Source organism: Oryctolagus cuniculus, chromosome 6 (assembly GCF_051225735.1).
Source record: "Oryctolagus cuniculus isolate XC-2025 breed Fujian yellow rabbit chromosome 6, ASM5122573v1, whole genome shotgun sequence".
NCBI classification, from domain to species: domain Eukaryota; kingdom Metazoa; phylum Chordata; class Mammalia; order Lagomorpha; family Leporidae; genus Oryctolagus; species Oryctolagus cuniculus.
Window position 1 is genome coordinate 100,056,552 of NC_142872.1, and position 23,105 is coordinate 100,079,656.

Genomic DNA, 23,105 nt, shown 5'->3' on the forward strand with positions numbered 1-23,105 from the left:
CTGGATCAGAAGCAGAGCAGCTGGGACTTGAACCATTGTTCCAATGAGATGCTGGTGTTGCAAGCAGCAGTTAAACCCACTGTGTCACAACTCCAGTGCCCGTCATGAACTTTTTTTTTTTTTAAGAATTATTTTATTTATTTGAAAGACAGAGTTACAGAGAGAGGTAGAGCAAGAGAGAGGTCTTCCATTCTGCTGGTTCACTCCCCAAATGACTGCAACGGCCAGATCTGAGCTGATCCGAAGTCAGGAGACAGGAGCTTCTTCCAAATCTCCCATGCGGGTACAGGGGCCCAAGGACTTGGGCCATCTTCTACTGCTTTCCCAGGCCATAGTAGAGAGCTGGATCGGAAGAAGAGCAGCCGGGACTTGAATTGGCACCCACATGGGATGCCGACACTGCAGGCTAGGGCTTTAACCCACTGTGCCACAGCATTGGGACCCCCTCACAAACTTTTTGAAGACCCCTCATATGTCCTTGGTATTAAAGGACTTGTGGGGGCAGGCATTTAGCTTAGCAGTTAAGATGCCTGCATCCCATATTATTTAGCATGCCTATTTTGAATTATGACTCCACTCTTGGTTCCAGCTTCCTGCTAATGCACATCCTCACCAGAGGCAGCAAGTGATGGCTGAAGTGCTTGGGTCCCAGTCACCCACGTGGGAGACCAGACCTGGGTTCCTGGCTACCAGTTTCAGCATGGCAGGGCCCTACTGTTGTAGGCATTTAGGGAGAACCAAGGGATGCGAGTTTTCTGTTTCTGCCTCACCAAAGGACTCCCCCTCCTTGTTATGTAAGAGCTTACTGTTTTAACAAACAAAAACACTAATGTCTAAGTAAAGTGTACCACAATGCTGTGTTAGCTTGATCAGTTAGAATTTCTGGAGAAAGGCTATCTAAATCAGAAATGTAACATATAACTATTTAAAACTGATTGGGGTTTTGAGGAAAAGGACAACAGTAACAGACCCTGGACAGGCATTTAGCGTGCTAGCTAAGATGCCCATGCCCCAATTGAAGTGCCTGAGTTTGATGCCTGGCTTCTATTTCTGACTCCAGCTTCCTGTTGGTGAAGACTCTGGGAGGTAGTTCAAGTAGTTGTGTTCCTGCCACCTATGTATGTGGAAGACCTGGACTGAACTGCTGGCTTCAGGTGCCTGGGAAATGAATCAGTGAATAGGAGTTCATTCTGTCTCTTTCTCCATCTCCACGCCCTGGCAATATCATAGGCAAAAAAGTACAATACATTAAAATGCATACACACACACACACACACACAATCATAATGATCAAGAAAAAACTGCTACACTGAGATGTTACCAGGCACTCATCTTTTATTCTTTTTCTGGGTAATTTTATTGAAATTCCAAAGAAAACTATGGGTGTTGCTGTACATAAAGAATTTGTCTGGCCTTTTTCATGGTTTCTGGGAAGTGGTCTCTGAATTCTTGGAACTTCTCCATTGAAAATTGTATCTTTTTGTTACTCATGGTTGACTCAAAGTGGGCCTCCATAATAAGAGAACTTAGGATGGAAGACTTTGGGTGCCCTTTTATCAGCATGACCTCCAGAGCTAGATAGAGGGGGCTGGAAGTTTGAGTTCAACTTTGTTAGTCATGATTCCATTTATGATGCTTACCTAATGGAAACCTAGTAAAAATCTTGGACACTGATGCTTAGGTGAACTTTCAGGGTTGACAATATTCTATTTACTTTGCTACAGATCAACGTGTTGGGTAGTGGATGTAGCCTGACTCAACACGGTGATGACACAGGAAGTGCAGTATCCTGTATTTATTTACTAGGCACACACTAAGCAAATATTTGCTTGAATAAGGATAAGGTTAAGCAGCAAAAGACATGGAAGTAAAGCTTCCATGAGAATGCAAAAAGATAAGGTTTGCTCTGTACTTCGAAAAGTACGCACAACTTTATAATTTTACTCTTTCATTCCTCTACATACAGGCTACCAGAGTTCTAAAATATAACAATGAAAAGGTTAAAAATGTATATTTTGAGAAATCCTAAATTTACAAAATAAAACATGAATCCTTTTAGTAATTTGCTTTAAGTAATTTGTAGTTTCACAACATACTATAGAATTTCTTCAAAGGATCTCATTCATACCAATACTCTTTTATGTCATTAACAGGAAAACAGCATATCCTAATTATTGTGTTCTCTAAAAAAACCTCTTCACTAATAGGTGTTTTGATACACTGGGTTAAGCTGCTGGTTGGGATGCCCACATCCCCTAGCAGAGTGTCAGCTTCAAACCAGGCTACTCTACTTCTGATCCAGCTCCCTGCTAATGCACCTGGGAGGCAGCAGATGATGGCCCAAGTGCTTGGGTTCCTGCCACCCATGTGGGAGACCCAGATGAAATTCCTGTCTCCTAATTTACCCTGGACTATTGCAGGTATTTGGGGAGTGAACCAGAGGATGGAAGATCTCTCTCTGCCTCTTCCTCTTATTTACTCTGCCTTTCAAATAAATAAATACACCTAAAAATTTTTTTTTAGAGAAGGAAAGGAATTTAGAGACAACCTATCTAATCTCTCAGCATAAAAAAAAACAAATGCAACATCAATGTATAAAGAGGCTGAATGGGGACCAGCATTATGGCATAGCAGGTTAAACTGCTGCCTGTGACTCTAGCATCCCAGAAAAGCCTCGAGTACCTAGCTACTATGCTCCTGATCCAGCTTCCTGCTAATGTGCCTAGGAAAGCAGTGGAATATGGCTCAAGCCTGTGCTGTGGCAGTGTGTGTAAAGCCACTGCCTGCATCACTGGCATCCCATATGGGTGCCGGTTCAAGTCCCAGCTGCTCTACTTCTGAGCCAGCTTCCTGCTAATATGCCTGGGAAAGCAACAAATGATGGTCCAAGTCCTTGGGCCCTTGCATCCACATGGGAGATCCAGAAGAAGCTCTTGGTTTCGGATGGGCCCAGCTCTGGCTGTTGTGTCCATTTGGGGAGTGAACCAGTGGATGGAAGCTCTCTCTCTCTCTCTCTCTCTGCAATTATGTCTTTCAAATAAGTAAATAAATCTTTAAAAAAAAAAAAAAAGTATTTATTTAGGCCCCTTCTACTCATGCAGGAGACTGGGATGGAGTTCCTGGCTCCTGGTTTCCACCTGGTACAACCGGTTGTGGCCGTTTGGGGAGTGAACCAGTGGATGTAACATCTTTCTCTCTTATTTCCCCCCTCTCTTTCTGTAGCTCTGTCTTAAAGGAAAAAAAAAAAAAAAAGGCTGAACCATGAAGAGATATTTAAAGTACCACTTTTAATGTGAGATAAAGGAAAGAAAAAAGGCAGCAGTGGCAACGTGATATTATGGCTAACCATCTGAGGGCCAAACAAGTGGTAAACACTGCACTAAATGTCTTCCATATATTATCGTATTTAAAAATAGCTATTTTGGGGCTGGCATTGTGGTGTAGTTGGGTAAAGTCACTCCCTATGATGTTGGATCTCATATGGGTGCCAGTTTGTGTTCTGGCTGCTCCACTTCTGATCCAGCTCCATGCTAACAGCTTAGGAAAAGCAGCAGAAGATGGCCCAAGTCCTTGGGCTCCTGTTACCCATGTGGGAGACCTGGAAGAAGCTCCTGGCTCCTGGTTTCAGCCTGGCCCAGCCCTGGCTGTTGTGGCCACCTGGGGAGTGAACCAGAAGATGAAAGATCTTGAACTCTGACTTTTTAAAATAAATACTTAAAAATAAATAAAAATAGCCACTCTGCAGGAGAATTATTATTCCTACTTTAGAGATCAGTAAACATCGAAAGAGGCTAGCCAGCATGGTGGCACAGGCATCCCATAGGCATCCCATAGGGATTCTGGTCTCGGGTGCTCCACATCCAATCCAGCTCTCTGCTATGGCCTGGGAAAGCAGAAGATGGCTCAAGTCCTTGGGCCCCTGCACCCATGTGGGAGACTGGGAAGAAGCACCTGGCTCCTTGCTTCGGATCGGCTCAGATCCGGCTGTTGCAGCCATTTGGGGAGTGAACCAACGGAAGAAGACCTTTCTCTCTTACTGTCTGTAACTCTGCCTCTCAAATAAGTTAAACTTATTTCCCACTATTCCTGAAAGACACTGATAGATATCCTTAGAGAGTTCTCTAAAATTTAAAAATTGTACAATGTCATTTTACAGGGTGGGAGTTTGGCACAGCAGTTAAGAAACTGCTTGACACACCTGATTCCATATTACAGTCCCTGGGTTTGAGTCTCGGTTCTGCTTCCAATCCAGGTTCCTGTTAATATGCACCCTGGAAGGCAGCAGGTAATGGCTCAAATATCTGGATACCTGCCACTCCGGTGGGAGATCTGGACTACACTCTGGGCTGCTGGCCCAACCCAGGTATTGTAGGCATTTGGGGGGAGTGGACCAGCAGATGGAATATTGCTCTTTCTTTCAAATAACAATTTAAAAATAGCACTATATAATCTTTAATAATGATAGGTAATTAAAGATTTATCAAAGCCATTATTATTTCCTGTTAATACAGCTTTATAATCATTCTGTTAAAAATGGGGAAAATGTTAGAAAAGCTTAAAGTACAAGAATTTCAAATGTCAACTTTTCTATCTGGAAAATCTTCAGAGTAAAACATCTAGGATGTTTACTTAGCCAGCAGTAGCTAAGCAACCATGCAAACTTACAGCTTCTCTACAAACTTAATAAATCAACTCCACCATTTATACAACAGGGGCTGCGAAAGGGAGACACCCACTACCAGGAACAGACAAAGCGCAATCAACATCGAGAGTTAAAATTTCAGGGTCAGCATTGTGGTATAATGCGCAATGCTGCCGCCTGCAACACCAGCATCCTGTATAGGCACCAGTTTCGTGTCCTGGCTGCTCCACTTCTGATTCAGCTCCCTGCTAATGGCCTGGGAAAATCAGTGGAAGATGGTCCGAGTTACTTGGGCCTCTTCCACCCAGGTGGGAGACCAGGATGAAGCTTCTGGCTCCTGACTTTGGCCTGGCCCAGTGCTTGCTGTTGTAGCCATCTGGAGAGTGAACTAGCAGATGGAAGATTTTTTTTCTCTGTCTCTCTCCCTCTCTGTAACTCTTTTAAATAAATAACTAATTTTTTAAAGTTAAAAAATTTCCTGTTTTTAGGAAGATGTGAAAGACATTTGAAACCTAACCCATAAATTAGCTAATAAGGTTAGGAGAGAAAAATCTCAGTTTGAACATATGAACATCTATTACAAGACCAAGGTTGAGTTCAGGGAATATGAACTGGGCAGGTGAAGTGGCCAGGCAGCAGTGGGTTCAGAAGAGTCCTAGGCAGAAGAAACAACATCAACAATGATCTGAGAACTCACTGTGTGCTGTTAAGAGTATTATAGATCTGGGGGCAGGTGTTTGGCATAGTGTAAGATGCCACTTGGACACTAGCATTCCCTAACAGAGTACTTTGGGTTTGAATTCCAACTCTGCTCCTCATTCCAGCTTCCTGCTAACACACACTCTGGGAAACAGAAGGTGATGGATCAAATGCTTGGCTATCTACCACCCACGCAAGAGACCTGGACTGAGTCTTAGGCTCCTGATTTTGGAGTGGCCCCAGCTTCAGCTGCTGTAGGCATTTGGGGACTGAATCAGTAGGTAGGAGATCTAAGCTTGCTTGTCTTTCATATAAATTTAGAAAAAAAAAAAAGCATCATATATATATACACACACACACACACACACACACATTGCTACTTCCTTTTTTTAAAAAGTAAAAACAAAAAAAGGGGGACGAAACAAAATGTAGATGAGCCTAGGGGCCTGCAGTGAAATTCTTTTTTTAAAAAAATCATTTAAAAATTTTTAATTATTTGAAAGATGGAGGGGGTGGGGTGAGGAGCGGGGGTGAGAGAGAGGCAAGAGAAAAGAATTCTTCCCATCTGAAGATTCACTTTTCAAATGTCTGCAGCAGCCTGGGGGTAGGTTAGGTAGGGGTCAAAGTCAGGCTCAGGGAACTCATCAGGTCTCAAACATGGGTGGCAGGGACCCAATAACTTGAGCCATCACCTGCTGCCTCCCAGGGTATGCACTGTCAGGAAGTCAGAATCAGGAATAGAGCTGGAACTCAAATCCAGGCAATGTGTTGTGGGATATGGTGTACTAAGCGGCATCCTAATTGCTGTGACAAATGCCCCAACACACACTTTCTAAATTTTTTATGTATTTGAAAGGCAAAGTTAGAGAGAGGGAGAGGGAGAGGGAGGGAAAGGGAGAGGGAGAGGGAGAGGGAGAGAGAGAGAGAGAGAGAGAGGCAGAGAGACAGAGATATCTTCCATCACCCCTGTTTCACTATCTAAATGACCACAATGTCCAGGGCTTTGCCAAGTTGAAGCCAGAAGCCTAGAGATTCCTCCAAGTTTCCCACATGGATGCAGGGACCCAAGCACTTGGGCCATCCTCTACTGCCTTTCCAGGCGCATTATCAGGGAGCTGGATTGGAAGTGGAACAGCTGGGTCTTGAACCGACATCCATATGATACTGGCATTGCAGGTAGTGGCTTAACCCGCTACACCACAATGCTGGTGTCATCTCATACTACATGTATTTCTAGACCATATTCTGCTTCATTGATTGGTTTATAGCTGATCAGTATCTCCACTGCTTAAATTATAACAGTATGAGAAACATGAATGATTAGCTAAGTCCCCTATTTTGTTCTTACACATTTCTTATTAGGTCTATTTTTAGTTACTTTATAGTTTCCATTATGAATGGAATCTACTTTCCTATTGGTTTTCTTGAAGATTCACTTATTTGAAAGGCAGATCGACAAAGAGGGAGAGGAAAAAGAGAGAAAAGGAGGAGGGTTGGGAGGGGAGAGAGAGAGAGAGCTTTCATCTACTAGTTCAATCCTTAAATGACTGCAATGGTTAGGTCTGGCTTAAGCTGAAGTGAAGAGACAGGAACTCCATCCTGAGACCTGCATTTAGATTCAATCAACTGTGGATCAAAAACATTAAAAAAGAGAAAACTGTGTCTGAACTGACCATATATACATCTTTTTCCTTGTCATTATTCTCTAAATAATATAATGTAGCAACCATTTACATAGCACTTACATGGTTTGGGCACTGTAAGTACTCTAGAGATAATTTGAAGTATACAATAAGGCATTTTATGAGGATCTTCAAAAATTTCATGGAAAATGCACATTAACAATATGCATGTATTTCAATAAAATTCTTCACTATAATAATATATTTTACTTCATTGTTCCATGAAGGTTTTGAAGTACTTGCTCGTAAGAGCCTTGTGTACCTGTGGATTTTGGTATCCCCAGGGATGAGGGATGGTCCCAGAACCAATGTGCTGCAGATACTGAGGGAGATCTTTAACCAGCAAAATGCAAATTCAAACTTTAAAAAGTTTATCAGTTAGCGAATGAGCTAAATAAAAACATCAGACTTATGAAATATGAGGTAGTGAAAAAGAATAAATCTGTAAATGTAATAAAGCATGGAAAGATCACCAAAATAAACTTTTTTTTTAGGGCCAGTGCTGTGGTGGAGTAGGTAAAGCTGGCATTCCATATGTGCGCTGGTTTGAGTCCTGGCTGCCTCACTTCCGATCCAGCTCCCTGCAAACGTGTCTGGGAAAGCAGCAAAAGATAGCCCAAGTACTTAGGCCCTGGCACCCATGTGGGAGACCCAGAGGAAGCTCCTGGCTTCAGATCCACCCAGCTCTGGCCACTGGGGCCATTTGGGGAGTGAACTAGCAGATGGAAGATGTCTGTCTGTCTGTCTCTCCCTTTTTCAGTCTGTAACCCTGCCTTACAAATAAATAAATAAATCCTAAAAAAATAAAATAAAAGCACATTATATTGGGACCAGCATTGTGGTGCAGCAAGTCAATCTGCCACCCGCAGTGCCAGCACCCTCTGTGAGTGCTGATTTGAGTCCCAGATGTCCATTTCTGATCCAGCTCCCTGCTAATGTACCTGGGAAAGCAGCAAAGATGGCTGCAAGTGCTTGGGCCCTGGCACCCACATGAGAGACTTGAATGGAGTTCTGGGCTTCTGGTTTTGGCCTGGTGCAGCACCAGCAGTTGCAGCCATTTGGAGAGTGAATCGGGAGATGGAAGATTGATCCCCCTCCCAGTCCATAACTTTCCTTTTTCAAATAAATTAATAAAAGCTTTAAAGAAAAATTAAAGCAGGTTATAATGAGCCATAGTTTGATACTAGTTACACAAAATAGGGCATCTTACCTATTAATTTTATATTTTCTGAAGATAAATAAGCCAAAAATAATCTAATATCCAGGCCTATTTGGAGAGGAAAGTAGACTAGAGGTTTTGGCTTTGTAACACAAATTAACAGAATTAGGACACATTTCCATTTTTTGCTAAGACATCCAAATATCACCAGAATGTGTTAACACCATGGTTGAATTTATATCTTTCAGGAAGAGCTGAAATTGTCATGTCAGCCTATTCAACTCACAGCAGTGCTCTTATATTTGACTCTTGCCTCAACATTCTTACTATCTTTAGTTAGTAGTCACTCTTCCTTTTTTTTTAAAATTTAATTTAATTTAATTTTTTTTTTGACAGGCAGAGTGGACAGTGAGAGAGAGAGAGAGAGAGAGACAGACAGAGAGAAAGGTCTTCCTTTGCCGTTGGTTCACCCTCCAACGGCCGCTGCGGCCGGCGCACCGCACTGATCCGATGGCAGGAGCCAGGTGCTTCTCCTGGTCTCCCATGGGTTGCAGGGTCCAAGCACTTGGGCCATCCTCCACTGCCTTCCCTGGCCACAGCAGAGAGCTAGCCTGGAAGAGGGGCAACTAGGACAGAATCCGGTGCCCCGACCGGGACTAGAACCCGGTGTGCTGGCGCCGCAAGGCGGAAGATTAGCCTAGGGAGCTGCGGCGCCGGCCCCCTCTTTCCTTTTAATCTCCACTGTGCAATTTAGTTTTCTTCACTATACATTGGAATGATTCACAGCTGCCTTATGTTGGGTAGATGCCCTAACCAGCTGTAAGTTTTCACAAGGTTTGGAAGGGTTTTCTCTCTTTATGACCCACACAGCCAGCACAATGACAGTTACAGGGTAATGTTAACAAAGCAAAGCTTCTTACAATAATTTATCGACCTTACACATATCTAGTTAGCACATGCTGAGATTTTTTACAGGGTTATGTTAGCCAGTGGCACAAGTCTGATTCAAATTTTACCTTACTGGGATTTATTACTTTAGTATTTTTAGACAATCATAATAGAAACTGTTCCTCTAGAAAACATTGACTCAAATTTATTGAAATATTTTGCCTTATATTTAGAGGGAGGGAATGAAGAACACAGTCAAGGTGTTTTGTCTCTCACAATAAACTTAGCCAGTATAAATTCGAACTTTAAACTGATTTTTAATTTTAAAAGACTTTCGGGGCATAGTCATGCTTTATGAAACTAGGACAGTTAAAACACCAGTCTCACAGTTATGCATCTACTATCATAAATTGTTAATAATGCATGTAAGTATATAAAATATGCATTCCTGTGTAAGATTACTGGAACTAATTTAGATATCTGAAAATGTTAATTACTTGAGAATGTCCTCAAATCTCCTAAGATTAAAACTTGCTTCCAAATCTCTGAATTTCAGAACAAGTTTTGTCTTCAGCAGCAGTGAGTGGGTCAAAGAGGGATGTTCTTTGCTTTTACTGAGATTCTATTTGGTTATTTAAAATAAAAGCACTGATCTCAATTTTCTTCTTTAAAATGTTGATGTTCAACAACCTGAAAGGCAGAGCAACAGCGATGTATCTTTTATCTGTTGGTTTATACACTCCCCAAATGTTCACCAACAGCCAGGACTGGGCTAGAAGCTCATGACTCCTCAGGGCCCAAGTCCTTGAGCCATCATCTTGCTGTCTCCCAGGATGCATCAGCAGAAAGCTGGATATGAAGTACAGTAGCAGGGACTCAAACAGGCGCTCATGAATGGGATGCGGACATCACAAGTGGCAGCTTAATCTGCTAGTCCACAACACACACCCCTGATCTCAATTTTCAGTCTTTCTGATGATTAACAATTAGCAACAGCTTGACTTGTCCCTAATGGTCAAACGTTTACTACTAAAATATAACTCCTCTAAAAATACTCTGTTTCATCAGCAGAGCTTGATTTCTAGTAACACACCCTCACAAATGCCAGTTCTGTGATCTGCTTGTGATTAGGGAGTTTAAAGAATTTTGATTAGGGGCTGGTGCTGTGGCACAGTGGGTTAACGCCCTGGCTTGAAGTGCCGGCATCCCATATGGGCGGCTGTTTGAGTCCTGGCTGCTCTTCTTCCGATCCAGCTCTCTGCTATGGCCTGAGAAAACAGTGGAGGACGGCCCAAGTCCTTGGGCCCCTGTACCCACGTGGGAGACCCAGAAGAAGCTCCTGGCTCCTGGCTTCAGATTGGCACAGCTCCGGCCATTGCAGCCAATTGGGGAGTGACCCATCGGATGGAAGACCTCTCTCTCTGTGTAACTCTGACTTTAAAATAAAATAAATAAAAATCTAAAAAAAATTTTTTTTGAGTGAAGAAATGAGATTTAAGAACTACAAATAGGTGCCGATACTGTGGCAGAGCGGGTTAAAGCCCCAGCCCACAGCGCTGGCATCCCATATGGGTGCCGGTTTGAGTCCTGGCTGCTCCTCTTCTGATCCCGCTCTCTACTATGACCTGGGAAAGCAGTGGAAGATGGCCTAAGTCCTTGGGCCCCTGCACCTGCGTGTGAGGCCCAGAGGAAGCTCCTGGCTCTTGATCAGCTCAGATCTGGCCATTGCAGTCATTTGGGGAGTGAACCAACAGAATGGAGACTTCGCTCTCTCTCACTCTACCTCTCTCTGTAACTCTTTCAAATAAATAAAATAATTCTAAAAAAGAACTACAAATAACCAATGAGAAATAGGGTGGTGTGGATCACAACAATCACAGTTAAAGATTAAATAGTCTGCATATACTGAGAATGATGGTTCTGCTATTTATGTTTTGGTGGTAACAATTGTTTCATATCAACTTATACATGGAAAATACAGTTAACCAGCCGGCGCCGTGGCTCACTTGGCTAATCCTCCACCTGCGACGCCGGCACCCTGGGTTCTAGTCCCGGTTGCTCCTCTTCCTGTCCAGCTCTCTGCTGTGGCCCAGGAGGGCAGTGGAGGATGGCCCAAGTGCTTGGGCTCCTGCATCCGCATGGGAGACTGGGAGGAAGCACCCAGCTCCTGGCTTCGGATTGGTGCAGCGGTGGCCGTGGCGGCCATTAGGGAAATGAACCAATGGAAGACCTTTCTGTCTCTCTCTCTCTGTCTATAACTCTACCTGTTAAATAAAAATAATAATAAAAAAATACAGTTAACTATAGCTTTCCTAATTCCTAATATTGGAAGAGTAGGTAACAATCAAAGTATATGGCTAGAAAGTAAAATCTCTCCAACAATTAAAGCTGCAACAAATGGATATCCATCCAGAAAGCAGAAACCTCAATATCAAAAAACACCATGGCATAGCAATTAAGACACTGCTTGGGACACCAGCATCCCACATCTGAGTGCCTAGTGCTATCCTTGGCTCCTCCACTTTCGATCCAGCTTCCTGATAATGCAAAGTCTGCAAAGAAGGGGTGATGGTTCAAATACCCCTTGAATTTTGAGCTCCAGCCTTTGGCCTGGCCCATCCCTGGCTGTTAGGAGCATTTGGGGAGTAAACCAGCAGATGAAAGATCTTAATCTTTCAAACAAAATGAAAACAAATAAACAAAGATTAAATAAAACAACAAAACACCATGCAGCAGGGCAGGGATTTAACCTAGTGGTTAAAGATACCAGTTAGGTGGGGCTGGTGCTGTGGCATACGAGGTTAATACCGCAGCCTGCAGTGCTGGCATCCCATATGGGTGCCGGTTCGAGTCCCAGCTGCTCTACTTCCAAACCAGCTCCCTGCTAATGCACCTGGGAAAGTAGAGGAGGATGCCCCCCCCCCCAAGATGCCAGTTAGGGGGCTGGCATTGTGCCGTAGGAGCCAAAGACACTACCTGCAATAGTGGCATCCCATATGGGTGCCAGTTCATGTCTCAGTTGCCTCACACTTTCAATCCAGCTCCCTGCTAACGGCCTGGGAAAAGCAGCAGAAGATGGTCCAAGTGATTCGATTGAGTTCTGAGCTTTTCCATGTAGGAGATATGGAAAAAACTCCTGGCTCCTGGTTTGGCCTGGCCCAGCCCTGACTGTTGTGGGCATTCCGGGAGTGAACCAGCAGATGGAAGATCCACCCCTCCCCCATACTTTCTGTTTTTGAAAGGCACCAAAACAAAACAAAACAAAACAAAAAAATGAAAGTCAAGCCACAAACTGGAAAAAACAGTCACAAAAACAGGGGTCTTCAAAAGATTGATGAAAAAATGCTGTTATGAAAAAGTTATGCATGGACTTCAAAATTCTTTGCACTGAAATAAACTTATTTTTAAAAACGTATTTATTTGAGAGGCAGAGAGACAAAGACACAGCACAAATGCCCCCTACCCACTGGCTCCTCCCTTAATGTTTGCATAAGCAAGGACTGGACTGGGCCTGGGCCAGAGCCAGAGCCAGAGCCAGGACCTCAACCCATGTGAGTGGCAAGAACCCAACCACTCAAACCATTACTACTGCCTCCCAGGGTTTACATTAGCAGGAAGCTGGAGTTAGGAGCAGAGCTGGGTATTGAACCCACACACTCTGGCTCTGATGAATGTCTGGTGTCTTAACCACGATGCCAAATGCCCACCTCTGAACTTATTTTTTAATGCCATTTTTTCCACAATTTTTCTAAAGTATCCTAATACATATCTGGTAAAGTAAATAAAACAAACAAATCCACCCACAACTGATACTGGGCAAAAGAGGGATTGGTGTTTTGCATAGCAGTCCAAACTCTGGGATACTGACATCCATTCTGTATTGGAGTGCCTGCTTCAACTCCCAGCTCTGTTTCCAATTCAGTTTCCTGCTAATACATACCCTGGGAAGGCAGCAGATGATGACTTAAGTACTTGAGTTTCTGCCACCCATGAGAGAGACCTGGATGGAATTCCTGTTTCCAGGTTTAGGCCTTGCCCAGCTGTGACTATTATGGGCATTTACGGATTGAACCACCAATAGATGGAAGATCTCTGTCTCTCTGCCTCTCAATTAAAATGAAAATAAAAATAAAACAAAGCTGGGTAAAGCAGTGACTATACACAATAAGTGTACAATGTTGTTGGTGCCGCGGCTCAATAGGCTAATCCTCCACCTAGCGGCGCCTGCACACCGGGTTCTAGTCCCGGTCGGGGCACCGGATTCTGTCCCAGTTGTCCCCCTTCCAGGCCAGCTCTCTGCTGTGGCCCAGAAGAGCAGTGGAATGGCCCAAGTGCTTGGGCCCTGCACCCCATGGGAGACCAGGAGAAGCACCTGGCTCCTGCCTTCAGATCAGCATGGTGTGCAGGCCGCGGCGGCCATTGGAGGGTGAACCAATGGCAAAAGGAAGACCTTTCTCTCTGTCTCTCTCTCTCACTGTCCACTCTGCCTGTCCAAAAAACAAAAAAAAAAAAAAAGAAGAGGAGCGCTAGAGCATAAACTGGCATCCTTAAAAAAAAAATTAAGTGTACAATGTTATCAGTGAAATGCAAAAACCACAATGAAATACTACTGCATATTAACAGTATGTCTAAAATTAAAAAGACAATCATCATGAAATATTGGAGAGGATGTGGAGCAAATGAACTCCCACACATTGCTGATGGGAATGTAAATGGAACAGTCATTTTTGAAAATTATATGGCGGTTTCTCAAAACTTCTAGCTTTATGACCTGGCGGTGCCATTCCTGGGTACTTGTCCAAGAAATAGGAAATAATTTGTCCACAAAAATGCTCACAAAAGCTTTATTCACTAGTAAAAAAAAAGAACCTACATGTCCATCACAGGAGAATGATAATCCATGATATGTTCATACAGAGTATTAGTCACAGTAAAAAGGGATGATCTGCCACACACAATGTGAATGAATATAAAACACCTATTGTATTATCCCATTTATGTGAAATTACCGAATAGGCAAAACAACCTATGGTGGCAGGGCAGTCGTTGCTTCTGATGGAGAGGTCATAAGGAAGGAGCACGAGCAACTTTTTGGAATGATAAAAATGTTCACAGTCTTCCTACGCATTGGTCAAAACTAAATGGTACAATGAGTGTTTTACTATATGTAGGTTATACTTCACTTTTTAAAAATAAGGTCAATGTAGGAACTTTTGAAAAAGTTCTTACTAAAAAAAAAAAAGAAAAAGTTCTTACTGACGGCTTTTTGAAGTTTAGATAATCTGACTTCAAAAATATCAAATCAGTGTAGTTTTGTAATTAACCTTTGAAAAGATATAGTGATATTAAAATTAACCCAAATCCTTTGGCTATGCAGATACTAACAGGGAACAAATAGGTTGGTTGTCCTAAAGAGAGTAAACAGAAGCTAGAGATCTGCAATGCAACAGCAAACTGAAGTGAAGAGGCACAAAAAGCATGTTGCTTTTGATCTGGATCTCTATGGACAGATGTGTTTTTATCAAGCTACACTGGAAAGACAAGGTGATTCAGGCAATGTAAACATTATGAGCCAAGTGAGACAGTTTGGGGACACACAAAGTAACTCACTGTTACAAATATTTACTAAGGGCTAGTATGCCAGGGTGCTGTCCTAGGCACTGGAGACATGGAGATGAAAGCTCAAGATTCATGGGACAAAAAACCAATAACAAAGTAATACGTGAGATGGAAGAAGTGCTACAGGGAAAAACAAAGGAGGGTAAGGTAAAGGTAATGGGAGTAGGGAAGCATGATGAGGTTGCTGTTTCAAACAGAACAGTGAAGACAGGCCTCACGACTTGACAGAGACCTGAAGAATGTCAGGGTGAGTCATGGATATGTGGGCGAGAGCCTTTCAAGGAGGGAGAACAAGGAGACCAGTTTGGTCAGAAGACTAAGACAGGAAAGGAAGAGAGGCAGAAGAAATTGGGCAGTTGGGGCTTATCAAATAGGAGGGTGATGGATATGGCACACGGGTTGGGACATGAATCAAGACATAGTCTTGGTTGCCTCGTGTAATACATTAACACCAGGGCAGGCCGTAATCCTCTGCTATTCCATCCTGTTTCATCTGTCCTACTGAACCATTTTCCTGCTGTTTTCTATCATTCCCAAATACTTTATTTCAGTCTTCCTCAGAATGTAGTACTTAAAAGTGGTCTTATTTTTGTTGCTTAATTTGAAAGGCAGAGACAGAGATCTTTCATCTGCTGGCTAGTTCACTCCCAAATGCCTGCAACAGGCAGGACTGGGTGGAAGAGCCATAAAGTCCATCCAGGTCTCCCACGTGGGTGGCAGGGACTCAAGTACTTGAGCCATCACCAGTTGGTCCCAGGATACAACACCAGCATGAAGCTGGGATGAAAGCAGAATAGCAGGGACTCAAAGGAGGGAACCAGGCTCTCCTCACGGAGGATGTGCAAGTCCCAAGTAGCAGCCTAACCTGCTATGCTGAAGGCAGGCCCCTCATGCTTATAAGTAGTATACTTTAGAACCCTTCATTCCCCTTGGCTAATTTCTAGCTTGAGAAAATTCGTCCATTTGGATGAAGTTATCTAACCTCTTTGTGCCTAAGATTCCTCAACTATAAAATGGGAAGAATATAAGATTCACCTTACAGGGTTGTTTTGAAGAACAAGCTTATATATAAAGCACTTAGAATGGTGCCTGGCACACAACAAACACATCAAAACACTAGCTATTATGTTTCTATTTCCGACAGAGGTTCATTCCCACAGGTATTATGGGCCTACCACGTGCCAAGCACTGTTCTAAATGCTTGACATAAACAATCCACCACCACCCTGGAACTTACCTTTTTAGTGGGGAGCAAAAAAATTTTTTCTGTAAAGGGCCATGTAGTGAATATTTTATGCTTAAGTAGGCTATATGGTCTCTGTCACAACTATTTCAATTCTGTGAATGGAGAGCAAGAGCAGCTACTGACAAGACGTAAACAAATTAGTGTGGCTATGTTCTAAGAAAACTTATTTATGGGCATAGAAGTTTGAATTTCATAACTGGTAAAACATATTCTTCCTTTGAATTTTTGTTCAACCATTAAAAAATGTCAAAACTATTCCTGGCTGTGGCTGTAACAAAAACAGGTGGTGGGCTGACTTTGCTGGCCTGTGGTTGCTACTTGCTAACTCCATTCTAGCAGGTTCTCAATCTGCAGTCCCTCAAAGAGATTCATAATTAAGAAGCAGTAAAATCCCAAATTCTTCAATATGAATGTATATTTTTGTGCACACGTACAGAAAAGAGTAAGGGGAATGAGAAGGTTCATAGCTTTCATCAAACTTCATAAGGGGTCTCTAACCATGAAGAAATTAAGAAATAGCTGGCTGGCGCCGCGGCTCAATAGGCTAATCTTCTGCCTGTGGTGCTGGCACACCGGGTTCTAGTCCCGGTCGGGGCGCTGGATTCTGTCCCGGTTGCCCCTCTTCCTGGCCAGCTCTCTGCTGTGGCCCGGGAGTGCAGTGGAGGATGGCCCAAGTGCTTGGACCCTGCACCCCATGGGAGACCAGGAGAAGCACCTGGCTCCTGCCTTCGGATCAGCACGGTGCACTGGCCGCAGTGCGCCAGCCGTGGCACCATTGGAGATTGAACCAACGGCAAAAGGAAGACCTTTCTCTCTGTCTCTCTCTCACTGTCCACTCTGCCTGTCAAAAAAAAAAAAAAAAAATTAAGAAATAGCTCTGTTAAATTAATTTCAATAGCTACCTCATGTGTACTGAAACATCTTCACATCTGAATTTCTGCTCTGTTAGACATTTCTACCTTCAGACTCAGATGGATTAAATGTTAGGACTTGATTCCCACCTTCCAAATGAGGGAACTGGAATCAATTATGTCTAAAAGTCTCTCCAGCTCTATTTATCTGAAATTCATACTCCCCTACATCAGCTGCCTGGAACTCAACTTGACATCTTTACTAAGCAGAGTTACTCACATAAAACACAGAATTTCAGGGCTTCAGGGTACTGCAGGTTCTCATGAATTACTCTATCTCACCCTGAAAAACTGCTTGATCCCCATCTCATACAACATCTCCAAATTGCTTTCTTTCAGTTTAGAAAGTATAAGCATATATTCCAAAAATATAATGTGCATCTAATTATAGATTCTGTATATCATAAAATAATAAAAAATAACCTTTGAATGGGTGGCCTAAAAGTAAACTCTAATCACTTCAACTGCCTGTCTTTGTACCTTCAGACTGCAAATACTTATACCTATATAGCATATACTGTCTATAATTTCAAAAGTTTAATAAAAACCATCCTTGCTATCCAAGATCAGCCTTTCCACCTAACCACTGAGTCTCATTCCCTCTTACCTAAGGTCTTTCTCTTGCCATGACATCCAGCCCCACACTGTAACATCCCCACCTCTTCCCTCCAACTACCACCCATGTTTCCTTAACCCACTCAGCTCAAACATTTGGTCTATTGGTCTGCTCAAGAGGCTCTTACTAAATTTCAACTACTTGGTCCCCTGGTCAATTTTTAAACTTCATTTAACTCTTAGCAGTATTTTACATATCTTACCACTCCCTCCTCCTTGAAACATTTTCTTCCTTAGTATTCCAAATGTCACTCTCCTGGCTTTTCTGCTTTTATTACAGTTGGCTCCTCTTCTTACTGAGTGCTTCTAGTCATCTGCCCTCTTTTCCATTAACATTTTCTACTTGATGTCTTCCAGGCAACAGGTTTAAGTACCATCTATAAGGGGCTTGCGCTGGTAGCAGGTTAAGCCACCGGCTGCAGTGTTCGCATCCCATATGGGTGCCAGTTTGTGTCCTGGCTGCTCCGGTTCCAATCCAACTCCCTGCTAACATGCGTGGGAAAGCAGCAGAAGATGGCCCAAGTGCTTGGGTCCTTGTACCCACATGGGAGACCCCAGAAGAAGCTCCTGGCTTCAGCCTGTTCCAACTCCAGCCATTGTGGCCATTGTGGAGAATGAACCAGCAGATGGGAAGATCTCTGTCTCTCTCTAACTCTGCCTTCCTTTCAAATAAATAAATAAATCTTTTAAAACAATATGAAAAATATATCATCTATAAAATGATTCTCAGATTATCTCCCTACTGATTTCCAGACTGCCAGTCATAGATACACTATTTGCCTAGTGCAAATGCTCTCAGCTATCTTAGTAGTTATCAAACTTAGTGGGTCCCACACAGAACTTCTGATTTCTCTCTCAGAAACTGATGCTTGAGGCTGCCATTGTGGCAAAGCAGGTAAAGCCCCTGCCTGAGAGGCTGGCATCCCATATGAGCTGCTCCACTTCCAATCCAGCTCCCCACTAATGTGACTGGGAAAGCAGTGGGAAGTGGCCCAAGTGGTTGGGGCCCTGCACCTACGTGGGAGACCTAGAAATAGCTCTTGGCTTCAGCCTGGCCCAGCCCTCACTATTGCGGCCATTTGGGGAATGAACCAGCAGATGGGAAATCTGACTTTCAAATAATTAAAATAACTCTTAAAAAAAAAAAAAAAAAAGAAACTGATACTCCTTTCCCAGTCTTTCCAATTTCAGTAAATGATACTTCTTTTCACACAGATGCTCAAGCAAGACAGCTGATTATTCAAAAAAAATTTTTTTTGGTACCAGGGTGAATGCAAGGCCCATCTGATGCCAGGTCCAAATTACATTCCAAATCAGACTGGTTCTAACTTCCAACGCTCCACCTCTAGTTTAGGCTACCACATCTATAGCATCCTTACAAGTTGGTTTCCCCACTTTCCTCCTAGCTGCTCTTTCCCACCTAGCAACCAACCATCTAATGCATAAATCAGATGTCACTCCCTAGAATAAGGACTACAAATGCTTCATCTTATCTACTTCCTGTAACCACTTGGATCTTACCTCCCAGCACTCTTCTTTCACTGTGCTCCAGCCAGAATGGCCTTCTTAGGATTCCTTGAGTAGGTCGAGTTCACACCTAGTTCAAGGTTTCTCATCTGCAGTTTAAGCTAAAGTAATTCTTTTACATCATTCTTACCATTTAGCTCACCAGGCAAAACATCAACTCCTCAGAGAGGTCGTCCCTGATTACCCTATCAAAATTAGACACCCCCTTCCCAGTTACTCCAACCCCCGAGGTTGCTATATTTTCTTCACACTTATCGCTATGTAAAACTGCATTTTCTTACTCAGATATCTTCTCTTTCCTCAAGTTCCATGGTGGGAGGGCTACAATAGTGCCTGGCACATAACAAATGCTCAACAAATATTTATGGGGGGAGGGAGGGTTAAGCACTTGGCCTGGCAGTTAAAATGCCAGTTAGGACACTCATATCCCTATCAGTGACTGAGTTGGATGCTCCTCTGGGCATCCTGCTTCCCGCTAACATACTAGGAAGGTAGCAGTGAAGGCTCAAGTAACTGGGTTCCTGACACCCATGTGGGAGACCTGGGCTGAGTTCCTGGCTCCCACTTTCAGCTTGGCTCAGCCTCATCAATGTGGGCATTCGAGGAGTAAACCAGCATCCAGGAGCTCTGTCCTAATACTTAGTATATTCACTATCAGTTTTCTATTCACCAAGTCTTGATATTTCAGGCATCCCTGAATAAACTTATTTAACAATGGAAAAGCAAAGCATTTAGAAAAGCAGGTTAGCTGAAATACCTTAATGCATATGCATGTAAATTAAAGACTTTACTGATTATTTTCTGGTAATAAAAAAGCCAACTACCAAAAAAACAAAACAAAACAAAACAAAAAACCCAAGACATGCATTTTTGAAGACTTAATTCCTACTTCAAAACTACTGCCTACCTACTGCCTACCCATATTACAACATTATTATCGTGTAACTGTCTCCAGCTTAAATATGTATGTACATGTATATGTGTTTTTTTAATAGGAGTTATCAGATAAACCTTACATTTAAAGAAAAAGAAGGTAATCATTTAAAAATTAAGAATCCCAAATCATTGGCAATAAACACAAACACCCCTGATGGCAGGAAGTAGGGCTGTTTCCTTGCCATTTTATCTGCCGGATGAATAAACTCAAATGGGAGCCGCGACGTTACAACAATACAAACGGTATTACCGTATATACGAGGTCAGAGATTTATCATTTTAGGCCACTTTACAAAAAATGAAAAAAAAAAAAAAAAACCTATCTGGGGATCAGAAAGCAAACCTGGTAGTGTGAAAGGGAGATTTTTTAAAGACTAACAGATTTTAGCTGTCTTCTACAATGAAAGTAATGCACAGCAGAAATGCTAGCACCAAATGAGACACAAACTGCACAGCTAAGGCTACTAAAGAGATTCCAGTACTCTGAGAAATCAATGGGGTGTCTGACACAATCAGACATCTCCTTTGAGGCAAGATTGGGAGACTGATGCACAAAAGCCCCAGGACACCAATTCGAGCAAAGATTGCCCAACAAGTTGCCCAGGATGCAAACTTCTCCGGGTTCTGGGGGCTGAAAAGCGTGAATCTGAACTCACGTGAGAAAAGCAAAAAGGAAAAACGACAGGGTTGCCATGCTCCGAACACCACCCTCCCCGCGCTCAGCCCAGAGAACACCCAGTCTCACCGGCTGCCGCCCATCCTTCCACCTCTTTCCAAACCCACCCGGAGACGCCAGGACAGGTCCCATCGCCCTCGTCTCCCCTCCCCCAAACAGGAGTTGGAGAGGCCCGGAGAGGTCGAGAGCTTCCGTTCCTTCCCCGCCCAGATGGAAAAGGGTGGGGAGTGGGATTTCGAGCGCGCCCAGTACCAGCCTCGCTCGTCAGCCCGCGTGCCCGGAGCTCCGCTCCTACTCCAGCCCGAGACTCACTCAACAACCCCGCAGCCACCGCAGCCGCCGCAGCCAGGTCCCCGCGAACCGCCACAGCCCCTACTCAGGGCCGCCCCCCCACCCCCAGCGGCCTACCCCCGTGGGTTCCGGGGCAGTCTAAAGGATTACTTCCGTCAGGTCACAGCCGCGCTCTGCGACGCGCGGGAGATTAGTACCTGGTGGGTCTGTCGCCCACTTCCGTCCGGAGGAAGTGCGTAGCACTCCCTTTTTCCTTCTTCCCCAATAACAGGCGCTCGCGTAAGAGCCGTCACTGGCAAATCTCAACCAATCCGATTCTAGGGCTTCTGGATTCCCAGCATGCAGTGCCGACCTGCTCCAATTTCTGTTGGGACGGAATCCTCCAAGAGGCGCTCTGGAGGCCGAGGTAGCACTGCATCCTGGGATTTGTAGTTTCTCTGGGGTTGTGGTGAGGGGACGTCTGTCGATGGTTGACCCGAGGCAGCACTGCATCCTGGGGCTTGTAGTTTTTCGCGCTGCGTGTTAGAATTTTGAGGATGGTAAGAGGTTGTCCCTGCCTCGTGTTTGGGGGTACAGCCAGAGGTGGAAGACTGCAAAGGAAATATTACAATGTGAGAGTGTGCCTTCTCTGCTAACAAAGCCGTGCTCTTTAAGAGGCGGCATTAGCCCTTTGTGAAAAGTGGCGAGGCATGCTGAAGAGTATCTCCGCTGCCGGCGCGGTCCGCTGGCCTCATTTCCTCTCTTCCCGGTAGCGTTCAATGTTTACTGAAAGCTGACCACGCCCCCGCCGCCCCCTCCCCCGGGGGGGCCGCTCACCCCGCCCCCCGGCTGACGGCGCTCCGGGCTCTGCGCGCGCTCGCGGAAAGTCCGGGCTCCTGCCACCATTACTCAGTGCTGGGGCCAGCCTTGTGGTTCGGGGCCTGCCTCCGCCCTTCCCTACCCCCGCCCCCGCCTCCCTTTCTCGGGCCTTGCTTTCCTGTGGTTAGATAGGCAGGCACCTTTCCAGGAAGGCTGATGCTGCTAAATAAAGTTCGCCCTCGACTGTTTTCGGGGAGAGTGGCATGAAGAGAATGCTAGGGCCAAGACACCCTTGCAGGTTGCGCAATCCACACCGTTGTGCAATGATGTCCACAAAAGGAAAATAGATACAGACGATCCGTGTTCTGTAGGACTAATTAATGACTTTTGCCTGATAGGCTTTTTCTTAGTTGATGTGGTAGATAAAAGGCGTTGCTTTTTTAGAATTAGTTGCAAAAAAAAGGAGGGGGGGTTGGCTGGTCTACATTTTCAAAGCCTTTGCAAAAATCTTTTTTTTTCCTTTCTGTATGGTAGTTTATTTAGTTTGGTAGGGGAGGAGGGGCGTTGGGGTGCAGAAGAGGAGGTTGTGGGACCATTTTCAATTTTCTCATTGTTACGGGTGAATGCTAGGGCTCTTGTCTTTGCGCAAGAAAGAATTCGGGCGTGAACAAAGAGTAGTGGAAAGTAAAATAGCAAGGTTTATTAGGGCAGGGCCATCCATAAGAACGGATGGGCACCTCTCCAGACAGAACCTGAGAGAGAGTGCCCAGTCGCTCAGACTGGGGGAGAGCGGGCTTACATGGTTGAGTGGAGAGAGTACACCCGGGCAGGCCAGGCGGGTGCAGTCTGGTTGAGGCAGGGGTGGGGGTGGAGTGGGGGGGTGGGGGTATTTAAGGGGATGGGTCTTTGGCTTCTCACATCTCCAAACAAAAGACTTCATGGATATAAATACTAAAAACTCCTGAGTTTTCCCCCTGAAGTTATCAGACAGGGGGAAGCCTGGCTGGCGTCTCCCCTGTTAGGAGAAGGATGGGCAAGACCCACTGGAGGATCAGGATCTGGAGTAGGATATTTGAAAGGCAGATATCAGGCAGAAGGGGCGGGGACCCCCACCTGGCAGGTTATCTGGTAGAAGGGGCAGGGCAGGATGCCAATACCGGGCTGCCCCTGAAACGGTATCGGGATGACTTTGAGATGCATATGCTGGACCTAAATGTTTCCTTAGGCCTTTGTCACATACACATAAGCTCATATCTGACTTCCTACCTAACACCATCAGTTATATCTTTAAATGGAACCTTTTAGATGGTATGCATGGGGAATGGAGGGTTATGTTTTTAAAACAACAGGATCATTCTTAAATCCCAGTAAAGTAGTTTATGGTCAACGGATGTCTTAAAATTGTTAGAATTGGAA

At 44.2% G+C, this 23,105-nt stretch overlaps 2 protein-coding genes across 20 annotated transcripts in view; one reads left to right on the top strand and one right to left on the bottom strand.

The window, feature by feature from the left end:
* Nucleotides 1–21,226, bottom strand: part of ELOC (elongin C) — a 30,971-nt gene extending 9,745 nt beyond the window's left edge. For 2 of the 17 annotated variants that reach the window (XM_070075238.2, XM_051843840.3), the window contains exon 1: nucleotides 20,913–21,001. The gene's annotated coding sequence lies outside the window, so the exon portion shown is untranslated. The other 15 variants (XM_089335436.1, XM_089335435.1, XM_070075234.2 and 12 more) reach the window with 15 other exon arrangements.
* Nucleotides 21,166–23,105, top strand: part of LY96 (lymphocyte antigen 96) — a 50,445-nt gene continuing 48,505 nt past the window's right edge. The window contains exon 1 of one of the 3 annotated variants that reach the window (XR_016234877.1): nucleotides 21,166–21,297. The gene's annotated coding sequence lies outside the window, so the exon portion shown is untranslated. The remainder of the gene's footprint in view (nucleotides 21,298–23,105) is intronic. The other 2 variants (XM_089334572.1, XR_016234878.1) reach the window with 2 other exon arrangements.